This window comes from Acinonyx jubatus, chromosome A1 (genome assembly GCF_027475565.1).
Source record: "Acinonyx jubatus isolate Ajub_Pintada_27869175 chromosome A1, VMU_Ajub_asm_v1.0, whole genome shotgun sequence".
NCBI classification, from domain to species: Eukaryota; Metazoa; Chordata; class Mammalia; order Carnivora; family Felidae; genus Acinonyx; species Acinonyx jubatus.
The window spans coordinates 169,674,681-169,697,061 of record NC_069380.1 but is presented as its reverse complement, the minus strand read 5'-3'; the positions used below and the strand labels follow the sequence as shown (position 1 = coordinate 169,697,061).

Below are 22,381 nucleotides of genomic sequence, written 5' to 3'. Positions count from 1 at the left end.
GATATTACTGAAACAAATTCATCTAGAGGTAGACAACTGACCTTCCAGGATCCATAGGCTTCTGTGCCTAAAATTCTCCAGTCAAATCCTAGATGTCAGTCCTGCTAAATGATGCATATCCTTTCACACCTTTTAGCATGTTGAATGCTGAAGGGAGAAAGTTCCTGTGGGCATTACCATGGGGCATCAGAGGAAGACAGCTGTCTCCGGCTCCCAGTCAACAATCTGCAATGAAAAATGAATGTTTCAGTACTTCTGAATAGTCTGCTTAATAATTTGGAAAGCAGAACCCATCTCTCTGATGCTCACTAAGCATTTTTGGCAAGTAATTTGGATACATTTATCTTCTCTGACATTGCCTAATGGAGCTATCTACTTCCCTGGCATATGTTGAAAGTGACTAGCTAAAATGTGTGCATTCTGCACTCTACAATAAGGTGTGTGTGCCCTACAGATGGAAGCAGCCCACCTTGGGCACCCAGCCTAAAAAGTTAAACTAACCATTTCTCCAGTAGCTGTTCACTGGGTATTTATTACTTTAACCTCTTAAGTAAGGTCTCAGATCTTTCAGGGCTGGTCTCTGGGAGTTAAGTTTTAATCCAGGACTGCAAAAATATATTCCCGTATAAAAAATATTTAATTTTAAACTGAGTGGGAAAGCAAACATTAGAAGTTAATTAAAAGGAACATTATAAGTGCTTTACCAATGTTCCAATTCTTGAACCTAGAGAAAGTGGTCACAGTAGAAAAATGTGACTTAATAGAATATTTATATAAGAAGTTTTAAAATTGCCATAAGAATTGAAGAAGAGGAAGGAGAAGGAGAAGGAGAAGGAGAAGGAGACCTATGAGGATTTTTCGTTCATAATATCTTTTGTAAGTCTGACCAGAAATTAGGAAAAAAGAGAGGGAGTAGCAGGCAGCTAGAGAAAGGAAGACTCCAAGACGCATGCTTACATTTCAGCAGTCCTCAAATTCATACAAGAAATGGCATACACTTGTAAAAGAAGAGGTGAAGCTGTGGGTTTTCATTGGTAGAGTCAAGTGTGTACAGGCTTCTTCTAACGACTTGAGGAGAGAGAATTCTAGGAGACAGATGGCTTTCACTGAAGGGGCAAGTTCATACCCTGATTATAAACTTTGGCATGGCAAGCCTTCCAAAACCTGTCTTTACAAATTCATACCTCACAATTCAATGCTCATTACCATCAACTTAGTTTTTCATTCCAAGAAAGGTGATAAAACCAAATATCACTAAAATTGCTTTTCATATAAAAAAACTTATTTGCATTCTATGCAGTTTCATAGAATTCCTAAGCAGCTATTAAAAACTGAGTAACTAAAAGTTACAGATGGATATGAATATTTCAATCATCTGCCATTATAAGTGTAGCAAATAAATGCTCTTGATGCTTTGGGTCTCTTGTATTTCAAGATGGATTCCAAATGTTAAATGCTACATGTTAGAACTAGGATTAGAAAATATTCAGAGGAGGCACTAGTAAAGTCAGCCAATACCTTTTCTTGAATTGTGACTATTCTCATTTAACCACCAAAACAGCTTCTCTGGAGCAATCTTTAAAACTCTTGTTTTTGTTGTGCTTAGTAAGTATTTATTTCCACTACTTAGTGGAAGTTTAAAAAAAAAAAGAGGATTTCCATATTTACTCCTATTCTAAGCATCAGGCCACTGACTATACTTCATCCTCTGGATAGAATCCACTGTTGGTGCAGCACCCTCAGCTGTTGAAGTCACTATATGACTGCATGGAAAATAAGTAGAATATAATAATTATAGAAAACAAGGTTCAAAATTGGATTCATGTGATGATTTATGATTATGTTGAAATGATATATACATGCAGATAAGACTAGAAGAATACATTGGAAAAGTTAGGCCAAATGATCTATTGGGAAGTGAGATTTGAAATGAATAACTTCTACTTTTAAATTTCTAAAACTGTTGTTATTGTATTGTTTGCAAAATAATTTCTTTAAAAAAAGAATTTGGTTGACTTATACACTGAAAACTAGAAAACCTTGATGAAATAATTAAAGAAGACACAAATCAATGGAAGGAAACCCAGTGGTGATGGATGGGAAGATGTAATATTGTTAAGATGTCATTGGGGCACCTGGGTGGCTTGGTCGGTTAAGCATCCGACTTCGGCTCAGGTCATGATCTCATGGTCTGTGGGTTTGAGCCTGCGTTGGGCTCTGTGCTGACAGCTCAGAGCCTGGAGCCTGTTTCAGATTCTGTGTCTCCCTCTCTCTGTGACCCTCCCCCGTTCATGCTCTGTCTCTCTCTGTCTCAAAAATTAAAAAAAAAAAAAAAGATGTCATTACTACCCAAGGTGATCTATATATTCAATGCAATCTCTATCAAATCCCAACAACATCATTTGCATAAATAGAAAAATCCATGCTAAAATTCATGTGGCATCTCAAGGGACCCCAAATAGCCAAACAATATTGAAAAAGAAGAAAAAAATTGGACATCTCATACTTCTGATTTCAAAACTTACTACAAAACCACAGTAATCAAAACAGTATGGCACTAGCCTAAAGACAGACATATAAGCCAATGAAATAGAATAGGGAGCTCAGAAATAAACCCTCATATATGGTCAAATGATTTTCAACAAGGATGCCAAGACCATGGAATGAAGGAAGGACAGTCTTTTCAATTAATGGTGTTGGGAAAACTGGATATCCACATGTAAAAGATTGAAGTTAGGCCATTACTTTACACCATATACAAAAATTCAGTCAATATGGATCAAAACCTAAATGTAAGAGCAAAAACTGCAAACTCTTGGAAGAAAACATAGAAGAAAATCTTTATGATGTTGGATTTGGCAATAATTTTTTTGGATATGATACTAAAACACAAGCAACAAAAGAAAAAATAGCTAAATTGCACTACATCAAAATTAAAACATGTGCGCATCAAAGGACACTATTAACGGAGTGAAATGGTAACCCAAGGAATGTGAGAAAATATTTGCAAATCATATAGCTGATAAAAAAGATCGATATTTATAATGTATATAGAAATCCTATAACTCAACAGCAACAAAACAAACAATCTGCTTTAAAAAAAAAAACTGGGTAGGGGCGCCTGGGTGGCTCAGTCGGTTGAGCATCCAACTTCGGCTCAGGTCATGATTTCACAGTTCGTGAGTTTGAGCCCCACATCGGGATCTGTGCTGACAGCTTGCAGCCTGGAGCCTGCTTCAGATTCTGTGTCTCCCTCTCCCTCTGCCTCTTCCTGCTCATGCTTTGTCTCTCTCTGTCTCTTAAAAATGAATAAACGTTAAAAAAACTGAACAAACTGGGTAAAAGACTTGAATGGACACTGCTCCAAAGAAGAAACACAGACGGTCAATTGCACATACAGAGATGCTCAACATCACTAGTCATTAAGGAAATGCAGATCAAAACCCCAATAGGATACCAGTTCACACTCATTAGGATAGTTGTTATTAAAACAAAACTCCCCAAAACAGAAGATAAAATGTGTTATCAAAGATGTGGGGAAATTGGAATCCTCATGCACTGTTGGTGGGAATATCAAATGGTACAGCTGCTGTGGAAAATAGTTGGTAATCTCTCAAAAAATTTGAAAATAGAATTACCAAATGATCCAGCAACTCCACTTCTGGGCATGTACCCAAAAGAAGTAAAAGCAGAGATTTGAAGAGATTTATGCACTCATGTTCACAGAGGCATTGTTCACAATAACCAAAGGTGTAAGCAACCCAAATGTCCATCGACAATGAATGGATAAACAAAATGTGGTATATACATAGAGGGGAATATTATTCTGCCTTTAAAAAGAAGGAAATTCTGACACATGCTACAACATGGATGAACTTTGAAGACATTACACTAAGTTAAGTAACCCAGTCACAAAAGGGCAAATACTGTATGAGTCCTCTTATATGAGGTTCTTAGAATAGGCAAATTTATAGAGACAGAAAATAGAATGGTGGTTCCCAGGGGTTGGAGGAAGCGGAAAATGGGGAATTATTGTTTAATGGGTATAGGGTTTCACTTTTATAAAATTAAAAGTGTTCTGGAGATAGATAGTGGTGATGATTACACAATAAAATGAATGTATTTAATATCATTGAACTGTACACTTAAAATAATTAAAATGAGGATGGCATGGGTGGCTCATTCAGTAGAGTGTGTGACTCTTGACCTCAGGGTTGTGAGTTCAAGCCCCACATTTATTACTGAAAAATAAAAAATCATAAAAAAATATTTAAAAGGATAAATTTTGTTATGTATATCCTACCACAATAGAAAAAAGTCTGATTAAGTGCACATTCTAACTTTCTCATTCTAGACAGTACTTCCTGTGGTCCTGTCCCTTTCTTTCTCTACATTCTCATTTCTCTTAGCGTTGTTCTTTTTTTTTAATTTAAAAATTTTTTAAATTAAAAAAATTTTTACGTTTATTTATTTCGAGAGAGCGAGAGGCAGTGGGGGAGGAGCAGAGAGACAGAGAAAGAGAGTGAAAGAATCCTAAGCAGGCTCTGTGCTGATGAGCCTGACATGGGGCTCCATCCCACAAACCGTGAGATCATGACCTGAGCTGAAATCTAGAGTCAGACGCGTAACCAGCTGACCCATCCAAGCACCCCCTCTTAGCTTTGTTCTTAATGAGATTGTTGCAGATAAAGCTTATTTATTTATTTTGAAAGAGAGAGAGATAGCATGCATGTGCGATCAGGGGAGGGGCAGAAAGGGAGAGAGAAGATCCCAAGCAGGCTCTGTGCTGTCAGCACAGAGCCCAGTGTAGGGCTCAAACTCATGAGCTGTGAGATCATGACCTGAGCTGAAATCAAAAGCTGGATGCTTAAGTGACTGAGCCTCCCAGGCACCCCTGCAACTCTGCAGTAGATCTCCTCTGACCACTTCAACTGCCAATTTCTTGGCTAATGGGATCATCTTCTGAGTTACAAGTATTTACTAACTGGGTAACATATGGAGGGCCATGTATTTGGTGCTATGGACAATAAAGTAGAATATAGGCTTAGTGACTTATAGCAATACCCTGACAAGGTAGGGCACATGGGACATAGAGCACTATCTCCACAGGAAAATGACACTTGATACACCCCCTGGGAGAGGTGCTTTAAGACCAAAAGTGCTTTAAGAATTTGATTAGGAGAGCCAGAGTTGAAGAAGTTTTGGAGAATGGGGAGGATTTGATTACATGTAGAGGAGAGGCATTGAACTGACAGGGCAACTAATGAGTCAACTACTAATATGTGCATTGTTTCTCAACCTTGGTACCACTGACATTTGTACTGTAATACTTTTGTTGTGGGGAGCTGTCCTGTATATTGTAGGATACTTAGCAGCATCCTTGACTCATGTACACTAGATGACAGTAGCTCCCTTCTCCACCCCATTGATTGGGACAATCAAAAATATCTCCAGACATTTCCAGAGTCCCAAATCATTGATATAGGGAGCTTGTCCCTAAGCCAGGAAAGACACCAATTTGACCAGAGTAGAAAGTACAGTCATGAAAGTGTCTTTCATCCAAGCATTCCAATGTCTCTTTTGGCCCCTGACACATAAGGAATGGTTTATAAGCCTTCTCGTTCATTCTTTTGTAGTGGTTCTGTAAGAAAGTTGGTCTGAAACCTTTAAAAGAGTTTGGATAAGGAGAGCCTACAAGTAGATGGACCATTTAGGAAATGTTTTGTGATAATTCAGAAAAGAGATATAAAGATTTGAACTAAGGCTGTGATAAGTGGAATAGAAAGGTATAAGAATTTGTGTGAAGGAAGAATAAACAGAATGTGGGGGCAGCAGGCAATACATCTGGGTAAGCTGGGTAGAAGAAAGGGGGGGCCTGGTCTTTATTGAGAAGCAAGAAAGTCAGTGTAGATGTAAGCAGAAGTCTCTAGAGATATGAAGGTTGAATGTGAACAGTTATTGATTATTTCAAACCATGAAAATAATTTTTATAGCAAGGAGTCAAGCCAATGTGGAGTCACTCTGCAGGTAAAGGAGGCAGGCAAATTTAGACTTTCTTTAATCTTCCCACAAAAAGGAAAAAGAAATGTAAGAAGAAGGACAAGGAGAAGGGAAAAGCAGTGCAAAATTGGTTTTTCTTTGTCGTTGTTGTTTTTTTTGCTCAGTAATATCAGTTGGAGATGTAAAGATGAATAATCTCTGATTTGGGATACTAAAAATCCACATTCAAAACTCAGCACGTCCCTTTAAAAGCCCAGAAAGAATTAAAAAAAAAAAAACAACTTTGTGCCTTTTTAATATTCTAAGCCATTTCCCCATTTTCACGGAGGAAATACAGACAAAGCAAGGGCAAAATTTCAGCATGAGGGCCTCCCCCTGGCTCCCAGCCTTGGACGTTGCTAAGCTGGTGAGCATCCTATTGTCATTTGAGAAAGCCAGCTGCACAGCTAGATAGAGTGAGCCTGTCTCTGCAACTCCAAGACTGTAATTATGCTAAAATGGGATCTTGCAGCAGTGAATATAAAGAGAAGCCTTGGAATATCTCTCCTACACTAAACAACTTTATGGTTGAAAGGAAGCAATTACTGAGAACAAGATGAGACTAAGAAAAAACAGCATAGCTTTCCAACTTTTCCAACTTGGATATTGACAGTATTGTGCTGACCTCAAATAGTCTTTGCTTTTTTTCTCCCTAAAGTCATAATAATTCCAGTTTTCTAGGCTGCAAACGAGAATTAAGTGGAAATAATTTTTAAAAACCATCTCCCACTCAATTTAAAACAACTTTCTAGATTAGCTTAAGAACACCAGTAATTCTACCAAAATCTTCATGTTTGGTTATCTTTCCCACCACGACTTGGAGAGACACTAGCTATACTAATAAGTTCTTTGCTACTCACTGCAGCGGCTCTGCCTTCCTAAATGACCACTGTCCAGCCAGGAGCCGAGTTGCCTGGAGATAACATGGTTGTGAAATAGCAGAACTGGAGGGTTCCTAATTCTTTTTCTTCTCTTGTGGTAGAACGTAGAAATAGGAAATTGGGGAATAGGACAAGATTATGTCTGAGGCTGGGAGTTACAAATTAGTACTACCTACCATAGTGTGTCCACCACCTCCCCATTCTGCCTTTGCTGCTTGCAGTTAAAAATGTCCACCTTGGGGCACCTGTGTGGCTCAGTTGGTTAAGTGACCAACTCTTGATTTCAGCTCAGGTCATGATCTCACAGTTCATGAGATGGAGCCCTACATCAGGCTCTGCGCTGACAGTGCAGAGTCTGTTTGGGATTTTTTTTTTCTCCCTCTTTCTCTGCCCCTCCCTGGCTCTCACTCTTTCTGTCTCTCTCTCAAAATAAATAAATAAACATTTAAAAAAATGTCCACCTTGAGGGGCACCTGAGTGGCTCAGTTGGTTAAGCATCCAACTCTTGACCTTGGCTCAGGTCATGATCTCATGGTTTGTGAGATTGAGCCTCACATTGGGCTCTGCACTGATGGCATAGAGCCTGCTTGAGACTCTCTCTCACTCCCTCTCTCTCTGCCTCTACTCAGCTGGCACTCTCTCTCTTTCAAAAAATAAACAAAAAAAATGTCCACCTTGAACTCTCCATCTCTAAGATACATTGTCAGATTAAGAGAAAGCAAGGTGGTACTTGAGAACAAGCCCACTCAGGCCAGGTCTACATAGGTTAATTAGATAACCATCTTTCTAAATCGTTCTAGAACCCAAAAGATCAACTTTTACCTAAATTACATAGCTGGACATGCTCAGTGATACTTATTCTTCTGGAGGTCTTAGCCAAAGCATAAGACAACAGGAAGAAAAAGGATGAGAAGTATTGAGAAGATACAAAAGTGTCATGATCTCTAAATGATATGATTGTCTTCCTAGGAATTTTAAGACAATCAAAAGAAAAGCAATTAGGTCCAATGAGAGGTAGGAATAAGGAAGCCAGCTATAACTATAAGCATGTCAAATCAGTAGATTTCTTATATAATTAGCAATAATCATCAGTTATAAAATGTAACATAAGAAAGATTAAATGATAATTCTTTAAATAAATCAACATATGTCCATCCAATGTAATTTATATAGCCATTACAAAGATGAAGTGCCCATGTCTTCTTATAGAAAGATGGCTATGATATTTGGTAGAAGGTAATAGTGTGACCCAAAACAGAATGTAAAGGATTAAAGCAAATAAAATTACATATATATATGTGTGTGTGTGTGTGTGTGTATGTGTGCATGTAACACATGTATTTCATACATGGAAATATAATCCAAAAGAATATAATCTAGTCCTTTAAAATGGTTTTCTTGGGGTTGGGGGAGTGGCTAATTTTCTCTTTCTATATTTTATATTTTTCTTAATATTCTTATATGAAAATTATGTATTATATTTGAAATCCAGAAAAAGCAACAACTGTGTAAAATTTAAGAAGAAAGAATCTTCTTGAGCTCTCCATTTGTTACAGCTAGACAGTACTTAGGGTTCATCAGCTAGCCAAACACAAAACACTTGAAAGCTCATCTCCTTAAACCTGAAATAGGAAATGAACAGCCCCCAAAATGGAATCAAAAGTTCTAGGGTTCAGTTCATAAATAAGAGTAACTGTGTACTGATATTGTTAAATCAGAACATATTTTAAAAGATCGACCTAGCATAGGGAAATTTTGCATTTCCCCTGGTGTTTAAAATTTTTTTTTTCAACGTTTATCTATTTTTGGGACAGAGAGAGACAGAGCATGAACGGGGGAGGGGCAGAGAGAGAGGGAGACACAGAGTCGGAAACAGGCTCCAGGCTCTGAGCCATCAGCCCAGAGCCCGACACGGGGCTCGAACTCACGGACTGCGAGATCGTGACCTGGCTGAAGTCGGACGCTTAACCGACTGCGCCACCCAGGCGCCCCTCCCCTGGTGTTTAAATAAATTTTTTCAACATTATATATTCTTTTTATTATGTCAGTTATTTATGTTTATTCCAGAAATTTAGAAAATACCAAAAAGTATAAATAAAAATAACCTATAATACTATTTTTCAGAGAAAATAAAGATTATGTGTGTGTATGTATGTACACACACACACACACACACACACACACACATTTTTTTAAGTAGGCTCCACCTGCAATGTGGGGCTTGAACACACAACCCTGAGATTAAGAGGTGACATATCCTACCAACTGAGCCAGCCAGTTGCCCCATAAAGATTAACATTCTTGTGTATATATTTCCCTTTACTCTTTTTTATCAATACATGTGTATATTTTTAAGAAGGGATCATGACTATTTTCCTCTGACAACACATGGTGAATAGCTTCCCATGCCATTCTTTGAATATCACTGAGAATTTCCTATGGTATTTATCATAAATAATACTATAATGAATATACTGATATAAAATTTTTGAGTAAAAAAGATAAGCTCCATGAGCACAATGACTTTTTCTGTGTTGTTTATAGATTTACAGATGTGTCCCCAGTGCATAGAATTGAGCCTGATTCTTAATAGGGACTCAGTAAGCATTAATGAATGAATCTCATTTGCTCAGGCCAGTAGGGCTTAAGCTTTAGTGTATATAAGAATTATCAGGAGATCTTGTTATAGCCAGATTCTCATATCTCAGTCCGAATCAGAGATATTGATTCAGACATCTTTAGAGAGGCCCATGTGATTCTGATGCTGGGACCCAGTGTTGGGAAACACTGCCTTAGGCTATATATGTAGAAGCAGAATTACCAGATCAAAAGCATAGATATTTTTAAAGCCTCTGATTTATATTGTTAATTTACCTTCCTGAAAGGTTTTACCAACTTACCAATTTACAGCTCTCCAGTATCCTCCTCCCTGCTCTGTAATATATACAACTTATTTTGCTGCCTTTCATCAACACTGTATTTTCAATTTAAAAACACATTACTGATTTGGTAGAGATGAGGAAGAGAAAATCATTTCTCACTAAAAATATAAAAAGTCATAGAAGAAAATGTATACTCACACCATCTAGAATGAACTACTCTGGTTCACCTCCTAGCGTATTTGTCTGTAGTCTTTGTTTTTTAAAGAATAAAAATCATTATTGTTTTTGTAAAAATGGAAGATGCTTATTTTATAGAATGTGTACCCTGTAGAAAAGGACAAAAGTAAAGGTTAAAAACACCTCAGGTTGCACCATCTAGAGATAATTAAACTTAACATTAAAAAAGCATGATTTTAGACATCTTTTTATGCATCTCTATAGATAGGGGAATAAGAGATGGATGGTAGATGGCTGGTTGGGTGGATGGGGAGCAAGAGAAGAGTACTTTTATAAAATAGAATCATACTACAGATAATGATGAATATGTTCTCTTTGACACTACCTGGGTTCTACTCTTTCTTTTGGGATTTTATGAATTGTTCTATGCCACAGTTCATACTTTTCATCTGAGTGTATATTCTATTCTTTTCAGTGGTTCATGGTTTGTGGGTTGGGTTTCCACAAAAGCTCAACCCAAGGCAAGGAAATGAGTAGAAGTGGTTTATTTGGGAGACGACCCCAGGAAGCACTGGTAAGGAAGTGGAAAAGTGAGGAAGGGAAGGAAAGGAAGCCAGTAAGTGGAGGAAGCCAGAGCATGCTATGGAGTAGAGCACTCAAGCAGCCATCAGGAGCTCAATTCCACCAGGGAACTCTGATAGACTGCATAGAACACATACCAGAGTTAGCATAATAAGGAGTGAAAGAATTGGATATTTATCCCACCTGTTGTCAAGTCACTGGTTGAACTTTGCTAGGAGGAGTCATTAATTCCCAAGTACTTCCTGCCTGCCTTACAAGAGGCTAAGTAAGCCTTGCTGGTCAGAAAAGCCCCCAGAGGGTTGGAGATGCTTGGAACTGGAAGCCTGAAAAGCAAACATAGTAATTGTGAATGCTGGGGGTGGGGTGTGAGTGGAGCACCAACAGTGTTGATAGATACCCTTGGGTTTGGGGTTGTTTCTCCAATTCAGTCTAGAACCCTGGAGCCTTTAATACTTTCCAGAGAGAGAGTCAGTAATGTTGTTGTTGTTTTCTGTATTTTTTCTCTCCATATCCATTCCTATTATTCCTCAGTCAGAAGATCAAAGAGAGATACATACATATTCCCTATAGATCTCTCTTCAGATTTGGGAGTATTAGTGAGAACGGTCAGGATTTTGTTGACTCTTCTCCAGTTTCTGGGGGTGGCAATGAAGTTGGGTGCAGAGCTTTCTTGTGTATCCAGCTTCTCCGCTATTCTAGAAGATGGTGTCCCTACTATACCCCCAATTCCTTAGTTTTAAAAGCTTATTGTACAGTGGTTTAAAAATGTATCCACAAAATCTTTGACAGCCTCTTCCTAAAAGGCAGAGGTGAAGTCCCCTCACTTTGAGCATGGACTGGACTCAATGACTGTCTTCTAATAAGTATAATACTGTAGAAGTGAAGGTATTTGTCCAGGTCATGAAAGTCATCCTAATTTTCTTCTTGTGCTCTTTCTCAGATCATTTACTCTGAAGGAAGCCAACTGCCCTATGGTGAGGACACAAAGCAGTCCGATGGAAGTCTCCATTTTATGATTCTGTGAACAGCCAGTGAGGAGTTAGACAATGGCTATTAGGCTAATGGGTGAGTTTGGAAGAGGATCCTCCAGCCCCAGTCAAGTCTTCAGAAGGAAAGTCCTGAGCCAGAACCACCCAACTAAGCTGCTACCAGGTTCTTGACTCACAAAAACCATGGAAATAAATATTGTTTTAAGTCACCAAGTTTTGGGGTCATTTGTTAAGCACAGTAGACAATGATACAATAGCATTAGTGTTTTCAACTTCCTAGTTTGGTTTGTTTTTTGGTAAATTTGGGGCTGGTTTTTATACTGTTTTTTGCTCTCCTTTTAAAATATGCAGTTTGGAGAGGCTGGGTGATTGAGTCAGTTAAGTGTCTGTCTCTTGGTTTCAGTTCAGGTCACAATCTCATGGCTCGTGGATTTGAGTCCTGTGTCAGGCTCCCTGGTTGGGATTCTCTCTCCCCCTCTCTCTCCCCCGCCCCCCCCCCCCACGCGTATGTGTGTGCTTTCTCTCTCTCTCTCAAAATAAATAAACTTAAAAAAAAAAAAGAACCCCAGGCATCTTAAAAACAATAAAAGTGAATAAATAAATAAATAAATAAACACACAGTTTTAATTCACCATATTAAACAATTTTGATAGTAAGTGTCTTGTCTTGAACACGGCATAATACTTAAAGCTTGGCTCTTTACTCCTTTCTGTTATGCAGAAGTCCCAGGGGACCTAGAGCATCATTTGTCATATTATTTCTTGGACAACAGTGAAGAGTAACTTGTTCAGTATTTCCTTTTTCCTACATATTTTATCTGTAAAGAGAATAAGGTGGGGAGGTTAATGCTTTTAATTGATAGAGGTAGTTTAACAAGATCTAGGCAAAAGACAGCTTTCCTGCTGTCTCCAAAAACCTCTTTATTTTACCTCTGTGCTTCTAAAAATCTCCTTGGTTTCTTTGGATTGTGAAATCCCTTAGTCACCAACACCACTGCTGACTTTCCCTCTGGTTCAAGATAATTGGAATTGATTGTTCTTCTGTACCATTGGCGTCATAGTTTCAATTTTCTCTGTTTGAAATCTATTAAGAAACATCTTTCTCCTGTAAAGTTCACATTGGCATTTCATTTTTAGAAATACTGCATGAAGGACATAGAGCAAAGGGCAATAGCAGACAACTAGGGAGATTATGACTCCATGAAGTTTCAGTAGCATCTTTTAACCCAGAAACGAAATAAAGCAGATATTCCACTTGAAGCAATACTGGGAACTCCGTTTTATAATAATTTAATCACTTTAAAATAAAAATTTTTGGGGCTCCTGGGTGGCTCAGTCGGTTGAGTGTCTGACTCTTGATTCATCTCATGTCATGACTCCAGAGTCATGGGATTGAGCCCTGAGTCGGGCTGCGTGCTGACAGTGTGGAGCCTGTTTGGGATTCTCTCTCTCTTTCTCTGCCCCTCCCCTGTTCATGCTGTCTCTCTCTCTCAGAAAAACAAATGTAGAACACAAAATTGTGCATATTCAGTGAAAGAAACATGTAAAAAGTGTGTGTGTGTGTGTGTGTGTGTGTGTGTGTGTGTGTGTAAAGATTAGGAGCACTAAAGGAATGTAAATAGTTATTTCATTTAGGCCTAGGCATGACAGGTATATTTTTTGAAACCATAAAAATAAAAATCTTTCTAGAAGAAAGAAATATAACTATGTATGCCTGAGTGGATTTCTGTAAACATACCAGGCTACAGAATTTTTAAAAGTAAATTGGGCCAGCATTACGAGGGAGAGAGAAAGAGAGACTGTTCTTTCATTCTGGCTGAAGCAGGCTTCTGAGTTAAGACTTCCCTTGTGTTGGTGAAGAAAAGTTCCCTCACTTCTTTCCCTTTTCTACTTGGCTCCATTTTGCTCATAGTCTGCTTTTCTTCTCTCTTGATAGAAAGTCTTCAAATTATTTTATGTTGAGTGTTTTGCCTGAACAAAAATAATGATAATAAAACTTCTAAAAAGTGAACTGTGGTAAGCCCCAATTTAAAACAATTTTTTCATGTTTATTTATTTTTGAGAGACAGAGACAGAGTATCAGTGGGGGAGAGGCAGAGAGAGAGAGAGAATCCAAAGCAGAATTCAAAGCAGGCTCCAGGCACTTAACTGTTAGCACTGATTCCGATGTGAGGCTCGAACCCATGAACCGTGAGATCATGACCTGAACTGAAGTTGGATGCTTAACCACTGACCCACCCAGGCATCCCAGTCCCAATTTTTTTAAAGTTTTATTTATTTAAGTAATCTCTACACCCCACATGGGGCTCAAACTCACAACCCCAAGATCAAGAATGGAGTCTTATGCTCTTCCAACTGAGCCAGCCAGGTGCCCCTGTGGTAAGCCCAATTTTAAAATTAGACTGACTGAGAGCTGAGCCTGCTGTCACTTTGGCTTCTAAGAGACGCCTGCCTCTCTCTCCTAGGTTCATGGCTCTTGTGAGTGTGGAAGTGACCTAAGGGAGGTCAGCAAAGGAGCCTGCAGAGCAGTCTTGCGACTGGAAAAAATAAGTAGGCCTGCTTATTAGGTCTCTCTATAAAACTCTGATCTGTTACGCCCCGCTCATTAAATAACATAATAAGCACCACAGGTTATATTACAGATGTGCATGTGGTTAACTTTAAAAACGTGACTATCTCCAGAAGGAATTACGTTTGGAGAAGGGCCAGTTGCAGGGTAATGTCAAACTGTTTCCATCTGCCTAGGGAACTGTCGGACACTGATCATTTATGCCAGCTCTTAGCATGGGGGTCAACAAGGCCTATTTCCTTCATTGGCAGGCAGAGAGAGGGTGGAGGTGCACATCAAGCCAGTGGTAGTAGATCTCCACACAGAGGGCCCCAGGCCTGACCTTGGTGCCTGAGGAGAGGTGAACTTGCAGAAAACTAGGTGTTGTTTGTATGTATGTATTTATTTATTTAGAGAGAGTGCAAACGAGTGAGGAGCAGAGAGAGAGAGAGACAGAGAGAGAGAGAGAGAGAGAGAGATAGAGAGAGAAGTGGGGCATGAGCTCACCAGATATGGGACTCAAACTCATGAACTAAGAGATCATGACCTCAGCCAAAGTCAGATGCTTAACGACTGAGCCACCCCCAGGCACCCCAGAAAGCTAGGTTTGTTTTTTTTTTTGATTGTTGTTTGTGTTTCATTTTTTAGCTATTTATTATCAGTTTATGTCCCTCATCCAAAATGTAGGGGAATAGAGGGTGTTTTCTGTTTTGTTCATGCTATATCCCCAGCACGAGTGTCCTATAAAATGGTTTGGTCAATGTAGCCAGGCTGGGTCACATGCCACTGGAGAAAAGGGGGCTTGAGGTCTGGATTGAAGAAATTGGATGATGTTTTCCCAAGACTGTCAGGGCCTCAAGTCAGGAATCATCATCCCGAGAGAAGATGATCACATAGCTGAGGATCTTGTTAAAATGCAGATGATGTTGGTGTTGCCGGTCCAGGAACCACACTTTGAGTAGCAAGGTTCTGAATTCAGCTCTTCTATCAATGCCAATGGAAACCTGCCTGAAGCAGCCTGGGCACACTGGAACAGCAGTGAGACAAGAGTGAAGTGCTGGGCAGGGGGAAGGCCAGGAATGGTCTGCAGTGGCTAGCCCAGGGAGTGGCTGGTGCACAGTCTTAGCTGTGGCATTATTAACCGTGGCTTAGTATCTTTGGGAGAGGTCTTTTGTCTGTTTAGAAATCATTTGTGGCTTAGTTTCTTAGGTTCCATTTCATCCTGTGACTGACCTCCTCTTACAAGGGTCAACATCTCTGTCTTTAAAAATGAAAGTATTTTAGGGTGCCTGTGTGGCTCAGTCAGTTGAGTGTCTGACTTGGCTCAGGTCATGATCTCACAATTTGTGGGTTCAAGCCCCACATCAGGCTCTGTGTTGACAGCTCAGAGCCTGGAGCCTGCTTCGGATTCGGTGTCTCCCTCTCTCTCTGCCCCTCTCCCATTGCACTCTGTCTCTCTCTCTCAAAAGTAAGTAAACATTAAAACATTTTTTTTTAAATGGAAGTATTAACTACTGGAACTCATTTAAACTATAAACCCATATCATTTTTAATCTACACTTCATTTTTTCCATTTCATTCTTACAAGTATCAGTATCTGTATTTTATTATTTGTGTTTTTCCCAGATTTTAATTCCAGGTTTTATGACTCTTACCCCATTAGCACTAGATACTTTATTTCTTATCTCAAATGTCTCCCCACTGCAGGGTCTGTGGACATATGATCTATCCCTTCTGAAACATTGTTCAGACATTCTACAGTAGGAATCAGACTCTTGCTACCTGCAGACCAGACTTCACCTCTGTGGTCACATACTGTGGAAGACACTGGCTGCTTTTCCTGTCAACCTCAAAAAGGGAGAGATTTGAGGGCAAGACCATGGTAGGTGGCTTTTATTTTCTTTGTAGTTTCAAAATTTCCCTAAATGTTCAATAATAGGTGTTTATTACTTTTATTTACAATTTTTAAAAAAGTTTTATTTATTTTTAGAGAGAGAGAGGCAGAGAGAGCAAGCATGAGTGGGGGAGGGGCAGAGAGAGGGAGAGAGAGAATCCCAAGCAGGCTCCACACTGTCAGTGCAGAGCCCAATGTGGGACTTGAACTCACAATCCATCAGATCATGACCTGAGCTGAAATCAAGAGTCGGATGCGTAACTGACTGAGGCACCCAGGTGCCCCTACAATTAAAAAAAATTATTTTATTAAAAAAATTTTTTTAACGTTTATTTATTTTTGAGACAGAGTGAGACAAAGCATGAACAGGGGAGGGTCAGAGTGAGAGGGAGACACAGAATCTGAAACAGGCTCCAGGCTCTGAGCTGTCAGCACAGAGCCCGACGCGGGGCTCGAACCCATGGACCGCGAGATCATGACCTGAGCTGAAGTTGGATGCTTAACCGACTGAGCCACACAGGCACCCCCCAAATTATTTTATTTTAGAGAGAGAGAGCATACAGTGTTGATGGGCAGAGGGAGAGAGAGAGAATCCAAAGAAGGCTCTACACTCAGTGCAGAGCCCAATGCAGGGCTCGATCCCATGACTCTGGGATCATGACCTGAGCTGAAATCAAGAGTTGAACACTCAACTGACTGAGCCCCCAGGTACCCCTATTTACAATTTTTAAAAATGGGATATTTATCACAAATATCCTTGGCTTCCTTTCATAAGCCACTGTGGATCTATTATTTTATCTAAATCTTTTTTGAACTTCTATATTTTACCTTTTTAACTTCTGAGCTAAAGAACTTTGTAAAGAAAAAAGCCCTGTAAGTCTTTGATTTATTAATGAAAACTTTCTAAGTTTATCATTTTAGAGAATCGTGTATGCTATGCCTCTTTAGTCAAATGTCAAATATTAAGTTATGATCCTCATAAAATTTGCAAGTGAACATAAAATATCTATACGCTATTCTACTTTAATTTTTGTTTCTCAGTGTAAGTGGTAAGATGAGTTATAGCAGAGAGATTGATATCCGTTTGGTGACAGCTTAGGGGCTGTCTGACTTGGTGGTTAGGAGTGCAGGCCTTATAGTCAGTGAGACCCAGATTTGTGTTCTCACCACTTCCTATGTCACCTTACGCAAAAGTTCCATCATTCTGGGCCATGTTTTTCTCATCTGCCAATTGTCAATGATAGCAGTACCTACCTTGTAAGATTAATCATATGATTGTTATGAGGATTACATAATACAATTGACAAAATCCAGTAGTGAGGAAACTCTGTGAGATGAGCTCAGTGACCCAGTTTCTTCAATAAATAAATGGAAAGAAAAGTAAAGAAAGATGTTTTGCTTTGGGGGAGAAAAATAAGGTGAAGTTGGGGAGAGACTGAGTACAGGTCCTGGCAATGAAAATGTTAGCTATTATTATTTGTCTTCCAAATTAAACCATACAGCAGCTTTCTTAAATTAAGTAAATATTTATGACATCCTAGTAAGTGCACTTCTAGGTCCTACTGTAACTCCATGAACATCATATTGGTCTACCAGCTCATTAAGGGGTTACAAAGAAGGATAATGATAGACCTCGCTCTTGGTCCTGGCTTTGATGATTATTAGATGCGACATGTAGGACAAATCATTTCTCCATTTCTCTATCTCCTTAGCTATAAAATCTGGATGAAAATAATGATACCTGTCTCATAAGGCTGTTGCAAAGATTCATGACACCTGGTATGGAAAGCGTTTAGCACCACACCTACCACTCAGTATGTATTCAACAAAAAGTGCTTTCCATTATCGTTACCACCACAGTAAATATTTTTCCTGCTCTCGGTAAGCTCATGCTCCAATAGGGGAAATAAGACATGTCCACAGAGAACCATAACCCAAGGCCCAAGATGAGGAATGTTGCAAGAGCTGGGAAAGTGCTGTGGGAGCACAAGGGAGAGAGATGGAGGGGACTCCTGAACTCCTTCCTCGATGGCCTCACTCACTTTTGCTTTTGGAGCAGGAGGCTGGCCAGCAGGAACACAAAATCAAGATGTTTGTGTCTGGACTGTGGACATTTCTTGAAGGATCTGCCCTCAGGGCCCTCAGGCTGCAGAAGCTGCAGTGTCTAGGTGTCGAGTCCTCTCTCCAGAGAGCCACAGGGGAAGCTGCTGGGCGTGCAAACTCCATATCCCCCCAGATGGTACTTTTCATGCACTGGGTGTATTGGGGCCTGACACCATTAATGCTGTTGCTGTCAGTACGTTCAGGTTCCTGTTGCACAGCAACTAGTCGGTGGAAGCCTGGCAGGAGAAGGGAGCCCTGCCTGAGGTGAAGGGGGAGGGAAATCAAGGAAGTAAAGCTCACTTAGGCACCAAGAGCACTAGCATGCGGGAAAAGGTGGATGCCTATGCAGAGTGGCCAAGGGACCTGGTCAGAAACAGGGGCTTGAAGCCCCCTAGACAGTTCTCTGTCTTCCCACCCTCCTTGCCCCCATCTTTTCCTTCTCAAGCAGCCTGGTATCCTGTGTGCAGTGCTTTGGACACTAGGGCTAAGATGGAGTGAGGTGAGGCAGAGGAGTCCTGGACTTGGGTCAAGAGGTCAGGTTGAGTCCTGGATCCACTCTTTACAGAGTTGCTTTGGATAAGTTGCATAACAGCACTGGCTTGCAATTTCCTCAACTATAAAACAGGTTTAGTAAGATCTGCCCTGAGTATCTCTTGGGAGTATTGGGAGGATTGAGTGAGTTAATGTGTATGAAAGGTGAATTATTACATCAGTGACTTTGCTCCCTTTGCCCTTGACTTTGGATATGTCTTGAGCCTCCTGAAATGAACATATCACTCAAGTAAGTATTTCTACTACTGGCCTTGGCTGTACATATAAACAGCAGGCTTCTTTCTGTAAAGGTCATTTACATTTGGCATGTTTTAAATTTTTTTTTCATTTATATCTTCCCTCAGGGAAATCTCTGTTCTCTGCATGATAGAATCCTTACTCATCTTTTTCTAATTCAACATAAATACTGTAATCGCTTTAAACTCACTGGTAGAAAAAGCAGGTTTCTTCAAGACTCCATCATTTTCTATAAAGGGTAAAAGATGACCTTGTCTGAAATATAGGATATAATTATTTCTGGTTTTGCAAAAACTGTTCTTTGAACAGTCCATGCCTCTCCTTTGCATGTTTCTTTTAAAAGAACTGCAACTAGTGAGAAAGATGCCACAAAAATAGAATTGCCAATCTTTCAAGATCTCAAGGCACTTTCAAAATGATAAATAATTAATTCACAGCATCCCTGATATGATTTTTCTTATTTTAGAGATGAAGCAAGGGAGGCCAACAGAAGTTAGGGACCTGCCCAAGGTTATAGGCAGCCAAACCTGGAATAGAAGCCAGGCTGGAACTTCCAACACCCAGGTGCTCAGTGTAGTACATTTACTGAGCATGATCTGTGTCCTAGGTACTGTGGGGTCTTATTGTCTAGGACTCATGATCTGGTGGGGAATGCACACACACACACACACGCACACACACGCACACCCCTAATAGAAAGCAAACAGCAATGAATACAATAATAAGATACAAAATATAAAAAAGAGGAGAGGAGAGATTAATTATGCCCCAGGCAGAGGGGAAATCTGGAAATATTTTTTACAGATGAGCTGAGGCTTGGAGAGTGCCTTGGACATTGAAAAGAGAGGACAGGATGGGGAAACAAAAGGACATTACTGCAGGCAGACTATTCTGTTTTGAGTCAATAACCAGAGTTTGGAAGGCATAGGAGACACCCTTATCAAACAGCAAAGGACTGAGGTGTGCACAGAGTAGGGATCAGATTGCCCAGGATTTTGAATTTGAAATGAGGCTGGATTTTGTTGGCCATGAAGAGTTATCAGTGGCTTTTGGGTAGGGAAGATATAAGATACCTGTTCTAATAGGAAGGTTACTATGGCACTGCTATGTAGGATAAATCAGAAGGAGAAAGAGCATACAGGAAAGCAGTAATTTATTAATTCTTTCAATCATCTGCATTTTCCTGGGACCAGTCTGTATACATACCCCTGATGAATTACTGTGCAGCAGGCCAACAGTGCAACAAGTTTAAACTAAAGTGACCATAGCAAAGGCTCAACAAATAACCAAGGAAAGCTCAAAGGTCACATGAAAGAGGAAGCAATGAGTAGAAGACAGAAAATCAAGAGGCAGAATTTAGAATTTGAGTAATTGTATAGATCTGAGACCCGGACACCCAGGAAGGGTAGGCCTATGGCAGTAAGATTCTTAAATTGTGGCTAGGATCTGGAAAGAAAAAATACTTGTTATGGGATTCATTGTGTCCTCCCCAAATTCATATGTTGAAGTCAGAATGCCCAGTACCTCAGAATTTCACTATTTTTGGAAACAGGGCCTTTAAAGAGGTCATTAAGGTTAAATGAGGTCATCAGGGTGGGCTATAGTTCAATATGACTGGTGTCCTTATAAGAAGCAATTAGGACATAGATACACTCACAGAGGAAGACCATGTGGGAACACAGGGAGAAGAAAGCCATCTACAAGCCAAGGAGAGAGGCCTCAGAACGAAACCAGCCTGCTGACACCTGGGCTGGGACTTCCAGCCTCCAGAGTAGTGATTTAAATTTCTAAGTAACCCAGTCTGTGGTATGTGTTATGGCAGCCCTGAAACACGAATACATTACCCTAGAAAACTAATATAATAAATAGCTTTCTTGGGGCTAGAAGAAAATCAAGGACTTGGACTGGAGCCAGAAGTACAGTCAACAAGAAAGGGAACATAAATTTAGAGAAGTACGAAAGAGAGACCGAGGTAAATGGAGGCACTCAGACCTAAGGATTGCCAAGTAAGATGTCTCCTAAACCAGACAAAATATTTAGTTACTGCCTCTAGTCATCTGCTTGCTTTCAGGAGTAGCTTTGTTGAACTTGAGACCCCTGGCCTGAGGCTGTGTACCTCTGTGATTTAATGCTGATGGGGAGAAATGAGAGATGATAGTTCTGTGTCCTCAAATTATTGCACCTCTGAGCATCATTCCAAACAGTTGACCACCCCTTCCTTCTTGAACCCCTCTCTTTTCCTGGATTGTGTGGTATCATAAGCTTCCTCTATTTCTGGTAGCTCCTTTTTAATTTCATCTACTGCCTCTTCTTTCCCTACCTAATTTTCAAATGTTGGCATTCCTCAGGGTTCCATCACAGACCCTGTTCTCTTCTCTGACTATCCAGCCTCTCCAGGTGAATTCATCCAGATGAGTTATAAACAGATGGCCCCCAAGTCTGCAGTTCTGGCCACTCCCTTGAGCTCCTGCCTCATGTATCCAAGTGTGTACTTGGTACTTTCCACTTGGATGTCACACAGACATCTCAGGTTTTAGGAATATAAAATCACACTCTGAGTTTTCCGCCCAATCTTGTTCCTTCCCTATCCTTCCATTCTCAGTTAAATATTACCACCATCCACCTAGCTGTGAAGATGAAGTACCCACTGTCAAGGCAGGGTGGGGTAGCGGGGGGCGGGGGAGATGGTGTCATGGCAGTCACAGGAACTTATAATTGGCAAAGTGATTGGAAAACAGTAAAGCCCTGGGCAATGTGAGGCCTACCTGGTTTCTAAGGAGGCTTCCAGCCTTTTGAGCTGAGGCATTCATAATCAGGGGGGCAGGAGCAGGGAGGGTGTGAGGATCTGAGGGAGATTCTCAAACTCTTTAAATGCAAGAGGTGCTTAAAAATAGTGTTGCTTACAACTCTCAAGTTCTGCCCAGCACTTAGGAAGATGGTTTCAGATTTAGAATGCAGCTGTGATTCTCAAGTTGGGGGGAGAATGTTGGTTCCATGCCGCTTTCTCTGTGGTAACGAGTCGTTACATAGGATTAAGTTGGACATACTTTCTTTTGTCTACACGTTCATGATTTAATCAGTTTTTCTTTGTAGTAATAGCCAAAAATGAGTCGTAACATGGAGTAAAATTTGGTGTAACTTACCTCTGGACTTGCGACTCAAAAAGTACATTTTTTACGTTAAAGATATTCTGGGGCAACATTTGCTTGAACTACAGAATCTACTAGTGCAGTATCTGAGTGTTCAAACACCCTGAGAAACAAACATCCCTCGCTCCACATCTATGAGAGACTCTCCCACACTGCTTAGTGCAGACTCTTCATTCACATCTCAAGTCTTCTTTAGAACTTCTCAGGAATTCAAAGAGACAACATTCTGAAGGCAGTGGTATGTCACTGAGGGTAGGGGCATGAGCAAGGGTGTGGGAATTGGGAGGCTGGTGTCTGGTGCCACTCTGCCACGAGCTGGCTGTGCAACAGTGAGCACAAACCCTGTGGT

At 40.2% G+C, this 22,381-nt stretch overlaps 1 protein-coding gene and 1 long non-coding RNA gene across 2 annotated transcripts in view; one reads left to right on the top strand and one right to left on the bottom strand.

The window, feature by feature from the left end:
• APC (APC regulator of WNT signaling pathway) overlaps positions 1 to 216 on the bottom strand; it is a 172,994-nt gene extending 172,778 nt beyond the window's left edge. Inside the window, exon 1 of the mRNA XM_053225736.1 lies at positions 42 to 216. The gene's annotated coding sequence lies outside the window, so the exon portion shown is untranslated. The remainder of the gene's footprint in view (positions 1 to 41) is intronic.
• LOC113593040 (uncharacterized) overlaps positions 1 to 12,068 on the top strand; it is a 39,129-nt gene extending 27,061 nt beyond the window's left edge. The window contains exon 3 of the long non-coding RNA XR_003413084.2: positions 11,502 to 12,068. This is a non-coding gene — a long non-coding RNA (uncharacterized LOC113593040). The remainder of the gene's footprint in view (positions 1 to 11,501) is intronic.
• Positions 12,069 to 22,381: the final 10,313 nt, after the last annotated feature.